A 9331-nucleotide genomic window follows, 5' to 3' on the forward strand; every position below is an offset into this window, starting at 1 on the left:
TAGCGAAAGCTTAGTACACCAGGCTGCAAATTCAATTTACTTTCAAAATGTACTAGTTCAGCTATCAGCATTTGTAAATATGGATTTCTGTACTTGAAATGAGGAGTTTAACTTTTATATCACCTAAATTGTAACTAAAGAAGTTGTCCATAAAAATAGGAATTAATAGCCTGAAAAATAAGATAGATTACCTGCTCCAAAAGATTAAAATACACCGCAAGTAAAACAATTATTTATGCTATAATTGTATATAAGCTAAATCCATGAATATTGGTGAATAATTGAAAATTTTGTATTAGGAGCACTTCAAATGAAATAATAGTAAAGCTTTCATTCATAAACCTTCGACTTTATTCAAATTGAATGTTTAAATACAACTTCAAGTTTCAAATATTATTTTTTCAACCCAAATAAAGACTTTTATTATGTTGAATCAACAACCAACAAGTTTACAATAAAATTAGGAGCATACTCCCAATAGAGAAAATTAGCATAATTTCTAAACTCTTTTGTCAAGCAGTGAGCAACTAGATTTGCGTCTCTTAACCCAAACAAGAAAAATATTAAGATTTCTATTTAATAAAAAACGATAATCCTACTCAAATTCTCATTCCAACCAAAATATTGTCCAAATGCCTACTCAAATTCTCATGACTTTGAAATAGAATGCAGAGAATATAATAATCTAATAAACATTTTTATCAAAACAATAATTTTATCACTTGTATATTCATAAACCTTTATACTATTCCCTTTGTCCCAATTTTGTATGATACTTTTTGTTTTCCGAAATTCAAATCTTTTAATTTTGACCGTGTATTTCAATATAGAACTTTTAAGTGTGTCACAATAAAAGTACTTAAAATATTTTAAGAGTACTGTAATAATTAATAATTTAAAATAGTTAAAAGATATATAAAAACTATGATAAAAAGTTAATTCGTTTGACCCTTAAAATCTGAACATTGGCAGGAAGGGGGTAATATTTTATGATTTTGAAATTCCATTACATAAATTTTGTACAAAGTAAATTCTATAATGGATAGAGAATAGGTGGCTAAGTTCAGTCAGCATATATACCTCAGATGGAGGATCAGGTGGGCCCAACTTTTTAGATAAGGAGTACCCTTGTGCAAAAGGTGTGGTACCTTTGTGGATTGAATCTACTCTAAATAAGAATTTAAGAAAACAATCAGCAATTTGGTAAAGCAAAGGCGAAGCCATGATTCGAAGATTATGGGTTTAGAATTCTAAATCTTTTAAGCTATTGAGTTCTAAGTTAATAATTTATACGTATTCAATGAATCTATTAAGACAAATACATGGTTTGAACCAAAACTACTGAATTCGGCCGAACCTCTAACTTCTACTCTCCCTCCGCTCTCGCTTCCATGATTGAACAAGATGCCCAAAGAATAAAAAAGCCCCGAAAAGAAATGAGGGATTTTTTCAATTTTAGCTCGCGCAGAAACTATTTACGTTTGGTAAAGGAAAAAGTGTATAAAATTTGTATATAACACACAAAATGTATGTATGTATGTATGTATGTATGTATGTATGTATGTATGTATGTATGTATGTATGTATGTATGTATGTATGTATGTATGTATGTATGTATGTATGTATGTATGTATGTATGCATGCATGTATGTATGTATGTATGTATATAAAGTTATTATTTTAATAGCGGCTATACAGTGTCATTTTCACGAAAAATAATGGGATTTTTACCTATCTATACCATATATCAAACCTTATTACCCTCAATGTTTAAGGTTTGTGTTTATTACATTTAAGCATACCAAATTACCATTTCTATACCATAATTCAAATTAGGGATATAATTAAGGGTTCATTTATATTAGGCATAATTATAGGACTGTATCTTCCCACTTTCTCTTTCCTTTCATCTCAACTGTTCACAACACACACACAACTCACGATGCTCCTATGCTTCCTCTCGTTGATCATCCCCAACTGCCCACCACCGTCGAAGAATATCATATTTTCAGATTCACAAGAAAATTTTAAATTCTTTGATCCAACCGCTTGAATTCCCACTGGAAATAATAATGGCAGAGAGTTCGAAATTCTTTGACCTATTTTTTTTTTGGACAGTGGTTGAAGGTTACTGGTTAACACAGTCGATTGAAATTCGAAGAAGAAGATGAGGAAGACATATTTCCAGAATTTATAGATATTTTGTAGTCAAATTGTAGTCAAATTAGAAAAATTGTAGATAAATTGTAGACTGTTTTTTGCAGAAGATTTTGTAGAAGCTTTAGTCGTTTTGGATTTGTGAAAACAGAAAATAATGCATCTACAATCAGAATACAAATAATCTACAATTTATCTACAAGATATCTACAAAATAGATACATTGAATTTTAATATCCAAATTCTCATTTCAATTGTAGCATAATTGGCATTTTCGACATAATTGTAGAAGATTTGTAGAAGTTTTAGTCTTCCCAATCTACAATTCATCTACAATTTATCTACAATTTATCTACAATTTATCTACAATTTCTGAAAATACGTCTTCTTCTTCTTCTCTTCTTCTTCTTCTTCTTCTTCTTCTTCTTCTTCGAGTTTCAATCTAAAATTCAGTCAAAACCAAGTCTAATCTTCACCAAAACCCCTCAAAATTGAGATATAAACTCCTAAACATATTCCGAATTATTTACAACAACACCCAATCCAAACAAATAATGATTTTTGAAAACCCAAATTTGAATTCAAAGCTTTCAAGCTTTTTAATGGCTATCAATGGTGGAAAATATATGGAAGAACAGATGAAGATGAAGATGAAGATGAAGAACAGAAATCTCCTTTCCGTTTGATTACTGGAGCTTCAGTAGCTTGCGTTTTTTGAGAATTGTAGTTGAGTGAGAGAAGAGAGATCTCTTTCCGTTGAGGAAGGAGAGAATTACGCAGCAATTCGAATTTGATGTTGACAGAATCACACGCAGATCTGGTGCCTCATTTTAGGGCTTTTTTTTAGGGCAAAATCTACCTATTTTTGGATTGGTATATAATTTGTAGTAAAAGTGTGGACTACACGGGTAAATAACAAATTATGAATATTTTTGGTAATAAGATTTGATATATGGTATAGATAGGTAAAAATCCCAAAAATAATAGCGGAAGACTGAATCCCACAAAATTAAGAGCCCATTTTTTGATGACCTGAAGAGTAAAAGCCTATTTGAAATGTCTTGACATTCAAAAAGACTGAAGCCCAAGAGAATAAAGAGGTCCATTTCCGAAAAAAATGAAGAATGAAGGCCTAGTTTGAAGAGTCTTCAAGAAGGATAACATTTAAGATGCAAACATTTCATTAGAAACTCCCTTGGATTACACAAAAAGATAATGTAGAAATGACACCATGTAGCCATTCTAAGGGCTGCTATTTAATGTTGTGAATTGTCCTGAAGTTAAGATTTTTAGTTTAAAAATTTAGGAAAAGATAAGTACTGGTTAATCTCTAAATGACATCCCTGTGAATGACTATATGTGCAATTACCCCAAAGATGAAGGTATCTTTACTCAAATCCTCAGCTAGATTCACTATTTACTTTTTTCTAATCGGTATATATACATACATACACATATATATTTGTTAGCTATTTTAAATTTAAGCGATCGGGTAAACTTGGATTACCCTCCAATTCTCTTGTACTTTTACTTTTCCCCCTCCCATTCCTGCTAGAAATGCATAAGAATGGCACTGGTTATTGTGGCAACTGCTACCTGTAACCTGGTTGTGTGTTCCAACAGCTTTACTTGGAACATGGATGTTTTGTATCCTTATCTGTTTCAACCTTGTGGACAGTGGCAGAGGCTGATGTAGCATCATAAGTACGGATTTAATTGAACTCATAACTTTTGATGTGGAATATAACTTTATATGTAAGATTTATTTAAAATTAAAATAAATAGTAGATATGAATTCATAACTTTAAAAGTATTTCAATGCTAAGAATCTTATAAGTTGAACCCCATAGAATTCAAATCCTAAATTCACCTTTAAACAGTAGTCGAGCCAAGAATTCTGGAAAAAAATTATAAAATGCCACACATGAGATTGACAGCTACATCCTAAAGCAAATTTGAGTCAACTTTGCCATAATAATAGAACCTTCTCCTATATAAAAAATATTCAAAGATTTATATATATGCATAATAATTTGTAATCTATATATACAATATATAATTTTTCGACAAGAAGATTTAATATATAAAACTCTTTAAATCATGTGGTTCTGCCCTTGCTTGTGAAAAGGGACGAAGGTAGAGTATTACCTACGTGTTCAGACGAATTTAATAGCTTTTGTTCTAGCCATGTATATTTATTAAATATGTACAAATATTTAATTGCAAGCCCAATACTTAAGACTAATTATGAGTTTTATGGCTAGGTCAGAACTAATAAATTTGAAATTATAATTCTGCCCCTACTTAGTGGATAATTGCTGGTTAGAGAGCAAGAAATAATGCTATGTGAGACAGCTACAGTTGAAGAGGAACTTACGTATGAAACAGAACATAGAAAGAAAGAGATATGCAATTTGCAAATCCCCATTTACTATCAAGACAGCCTCGTTCCTTTTCTGCTTTTGCTGGCAACTAACATTGCTTTCTGCTGATTTGACCACTAATTAAATAATTTTTGCACTCTCATTCATGTCATTTTCTTAATTAACTCCAAATATTAATGGGTTTCTATTTATTATTTATATAAACACATTGTAAATTTTTCAATTCTATCTGGTACTAGTTAATTTACTCGCGCTTCGCGCGATCGTTAAAAACATCATTGAATTTATAAATAGTCTTTTTGTAAGTATTGTCGAGATAAAAAAAAATAAAGTTCAACAGAAAGATAAAACATAAAATTTGAAATTAAGAGCCAAGTTTATCATCTAACTTCATGAAAACTCTAGTACCATGGTCAACTGAGGAAGGTACTTAAGTATATGTGATGACCCGATAGGTCATCTAGAGTTTTAGAACCTAATTCCGTATTTCGAAGCCCCAAATACCTCATTTTAGACTTTCTCGATTTGCGTGGGCAGTGCAGGTATTTTTTCAGAAGGCTTATATGTTAAAAACTGATAAAATATAAAATTTTGCCTTAAAAATTCATTTTAGTTGACTTTGGTCAACGTTTTGAGCAAACGGACCCGGATCCGTATTTTTGACGTACCCGATGGGTCCGTATCGTGATTTGGGACTTAGACGTATGTCCAGAAACGAATTCGAAGGTCTCTAGCTCGAGTTATCATATTTTGTTGAAAAATTAAGATTTAAAGGCTTAGTGATTCTAAAAGTTTGACCAATGTTTGATTTTATTGATATCGGGTCCGTATTTTTGTTCCGAAACTCGGTATAGGTCCATTACTATATTTATGACTTGTCTGTCAAATTTGGTGAGAAACAGAATTGATTTGACGTGATTCAGACGTCCGATTGTTAAAATAGAAGTTCATGAGTTTTCTTGAAAATCTCATTTGATTTGGTGTTCAGTTCGTAGTTTTAGGTGTTATTTTAGCAATTTGATCGCCCGAGCAAGTTCGTATGATATTTTTGGACTTGTGTGCATGTTTGATTTGGAGCCCCGAGGGCTCGTGTGAATTTCGGATAGGCTACAGAGTTAATTTGGACTTAGAAATATTGCTGGTGTGCTTCAGTTCTGGAGCAAGTCTCTGACCTCGCATTTGCAAGGTCAGTGTTCGCAATTGCGAAATAATCCAATTCCTGTTAGGGTCTCAACTGCAAAGAGGGGTGGGTCAACCTGAGTTTGCATTTGCGATCAATGGATCGCAATTGTGAGAAGGCCACTGTTCGCAATTGCTAACAAGTCATCACAATTGCGATGATAGCAGAAAGTGTGGGACTTCGCATTTGCGAAGAAAAGCTCGCATTTGCGTGGTTTGTAATTGCGAACCCCAGGTCGCAATTGCGACATCTACAACTGGTCAAAAGCTGAATTAGACGGGATTTCTCTCATTTCTTCAAATTTTCAAACCTAGAGAACCCTAGAGGCGATTTTCCCAAGAGTCTTTCTTCCTCAATCCATTGGTAAGTGATTCTACCCTATTTTCTTTCTATATTTCATTATATTTCATAAGATTTCAACCTAAAATCTAGTGTTTTCATGGTGAAAATTGGGGGTTTGGGTAGAATTAGGGATTTTTATAAAATTAAAATTTAGATCTCAAATTGAGGTCGGATTTCAAAACAAATTATATAACCGGGCTCGGGGTGAATGGGTGATCGGGTTTTGATCCAAATTTTGGGTTTGGACCCAGTAAGCCCGGGAGTTGACTTTTTCAATAATGACCTAAATTGAATCTTTTGCAATCGTGAGTAGTTCCTAAGGCTTAATCTGAATCGTTTGGTTAATAATTTGCTAGATTGTGTTGGTTCAGAGGCTTGTTTGAAAGGCAAAGTTGTGGTTGAGCTTTGAGTTGATCTTTGGAGCGAGGTAAGTGTCGTGGTTAAACTTGACTTGAGGGATTAGGATTTGTTTGCCTATTTTCTACATGTCTAGATGTTGGGTACAACATATATGTGAGGTGACGAGTACTTATGCGTTGTTGTTTGGTTAAAGCATGCGGGTGAGACTTGTTTCTTGTAATTTATTACTTTCCTTGATCATGATATCCATACTTAGAATAGTTAATTACTAAATTGATCGTTTTTCCCGCTTTTATGGACTAGCTATGATAATTGAGTATTATTTCTAAAATTGAGGTTGGTATTGTGGGACCATTTTGACGTAAGCCTTGTTCTTGTTCATTCTATCTCCCCGTTGTTATATGTTCATTGTTATATGGTAAGGGAGAGTGTTAATGCACGAAGGGTGATGTTGTACCGTATTTGAGTGTTAATGCACGAAGGTTAATACTGTGCCATATTGTGAGAGTTAATGCACAAAGGGTGATGCTGTGCCATATTTTGAGAGTTAATGCACGAAGGGTGATGCCGTGCAGTTTTATTCTTTGTGTTGAAGGCATATTTACTGTTCTGGTTATCATTTCCTGCTGTATTTATCGTATCTTGTACCCCTTTCGCATGTCCTCTTCCAATAGTACATATTTAGCCTTTATTTGTTCTTATCTTGTACGTAGATTGTTATCTGCACAGGTTATTTACGTGGGTGTCTTGTCATAGCCTCGTCACTACTTCATCGAGGTTAGGCTCAACACTTACGGAGTACGTGGGGTCGGTTGTACTCATACTACAGTCTGCACTTTTTGTGCAGATTTTGGTATTGGTCCTAGTTGCCCGTGAGGTGCATTATCTCGGATCAGCTGACTTGGAGACTCGAGGTAAATCTGTTGGTGTCTGCTGACCTTGGAGTCCCCTTCCATTTTCCCTTATTTACCGCTCTTTTCATTCGAGACAATTGTACTTATTTCAGACCCTGTTTGTAGAAATTCTAGAAGCTCATGAATTGTGACTCGAGATCCAGGTTGTACTAAATATTAATGGTTGTTATGTTATTCCGCACTAAGTTTTAGTTTCATTTTGGTTTAATTGACTTTACTTATTGAAATTGATGAAAATTGTCTTAAAGATCCTCTAACATTGGATTGCCTAACAAGTAAAATGTTAGGCGCCATCACGGTCCCGAAGGTGGGAATTTTGGGCCGTGACAAGTTGGTATTAGAGCACTAGGTTGCCTAGGTCTCACAAGTCACGAGCAGGCTTAGTAGAATCTGGAGGATCGGTACGGAGACATCTGTACTTATCTTCCAGAGGCTATAAAGTTTAGGAACAAATTTCACTTCTATTCTTCTCTGTCGTGCGATTTTATTCTCTCATTGCTAATTGAACTCTTATACTCTTGTTCTCTCGCAGTTGGCAAGAACACGTACTGCATCTTCAAGTAGACATCAGCTGGAGCCCCTAGTGGCAACTGTAGACATGTAATTTTTGATCCTCCCCGAGATTTTACACTTTTTAGCTTTTAGATATTTAGTTTAGGCCTAATATTGCTATTTTACCTAGTTTTAACTTTTTTACTTTATTTTGTCACAAAAATAAAAATTACAAAAATATTTTCTTTTATTTAGGAAATTGATATTTCATCTTGTTACTTTTAGTTTATCTATCTTTCATAAAATTCAAAAATACAAAAAATAGTTTAACTTTATTTTCAAAGATATTAGTGTTTTGGTAGTAATATTATTTTAATTTTACGATGATTTTAATTATCCTATTTTTAGTATAGTCTTTGGAAAAAATTATTTCGTTTCAATTCCATTTCAGTTAAAGTCAATTGTTAATTATATTTTTATTATCTGTGATACTTTTATTTTACCCTCGGAAAAGAAGAATGAATTTTGGGCCAGTTTTGTGTTTTGATAGGTCCAATTTTAGGCCCATTTTCGGAATTCTCCCTTAGCCCATTAAACCAAATACCCTAAAATAACTCTAATCTCCGACACACTTGAGAAAGGGCCGTGACCCCTCACCAAAAGAGGACCCCCTTCTTCATCTTCACCTTAACCAAAAATCCCTTTGGACCAAGAGAAGAAGAAGCAGTCGTTTCCCTTGGCTAGCTTCAACAACCAAACAGACCCATTTTTTTTGAACCTGACCAGCCGTCACCCCTCATCCAAACAGTACCCTAGTTCCCCAAAATCTTCAGCCGCGAAAAGCCATCGCCGGCGACCCCAGAACAGCCCCCACCCTTCAAAATTCGATCGCTGCCACACGACCACCCTTCCACCGTCAAGCACACCCCGAAATCGAGCAGCTTCAGCCGTTTACCCACTGGAGAAGCCCAACCGACGTTCACCCTTCTTCTTCACCACCCCTCCAAGCCGCCGCCCAAGACACTGCCATCTCCGTTTATCCACACACACATACGCATAGTAGGAGAAATCAGAGGAAAAGTGTTCGTGGGTTTTGTTTACTTCAAAATCAGAAACAATACAAAAAAATAGGGATAATTCCGTTTCTTCTTCTGAATTTTCGTTTGAAATAGAATGAAGTCGAAATGAGTGTTCGAAGTTTTGGCGATGTCGTTCGCAGTGCGCTCCTATTACTGTGGCTTTTTCCGGTCAGATTTAAATTGTCGGAGTTTACTGTAATTAAGTCCTTGTTAAATTGAGGTCAGAATCTTACCTTCGTCTTCCTTTTCAATTCCGCGTAGTAAATTTGATGAAATGAAGTTGTGTGGTATATGAGTGTTCGAAATTATTAGTATTTGTTCAGTTGTTATTCATATTGCTTTTGTGTTCTTTTGATTGGCGTTTGTGTTGTTCATCAAATTTTGATGAAATGAAGCTCTTTTGATTTGTTGGATTTTGTCGT

This window comes from Nicotiana sylvestris, chromosome 2 (assembly GCF_000393655.2).
Source record: "Nicotiana sylvestris chromosome 2, ASM39365v2, whole genome shotgun sequence".
Classification (NCBI taxonomy): Eukaryota; Viridiplantae; Streptophyta; class Magnoliopsida; order Solanales; family Solanaceae; genus Nicotiana; species Nicotiana sylvestris.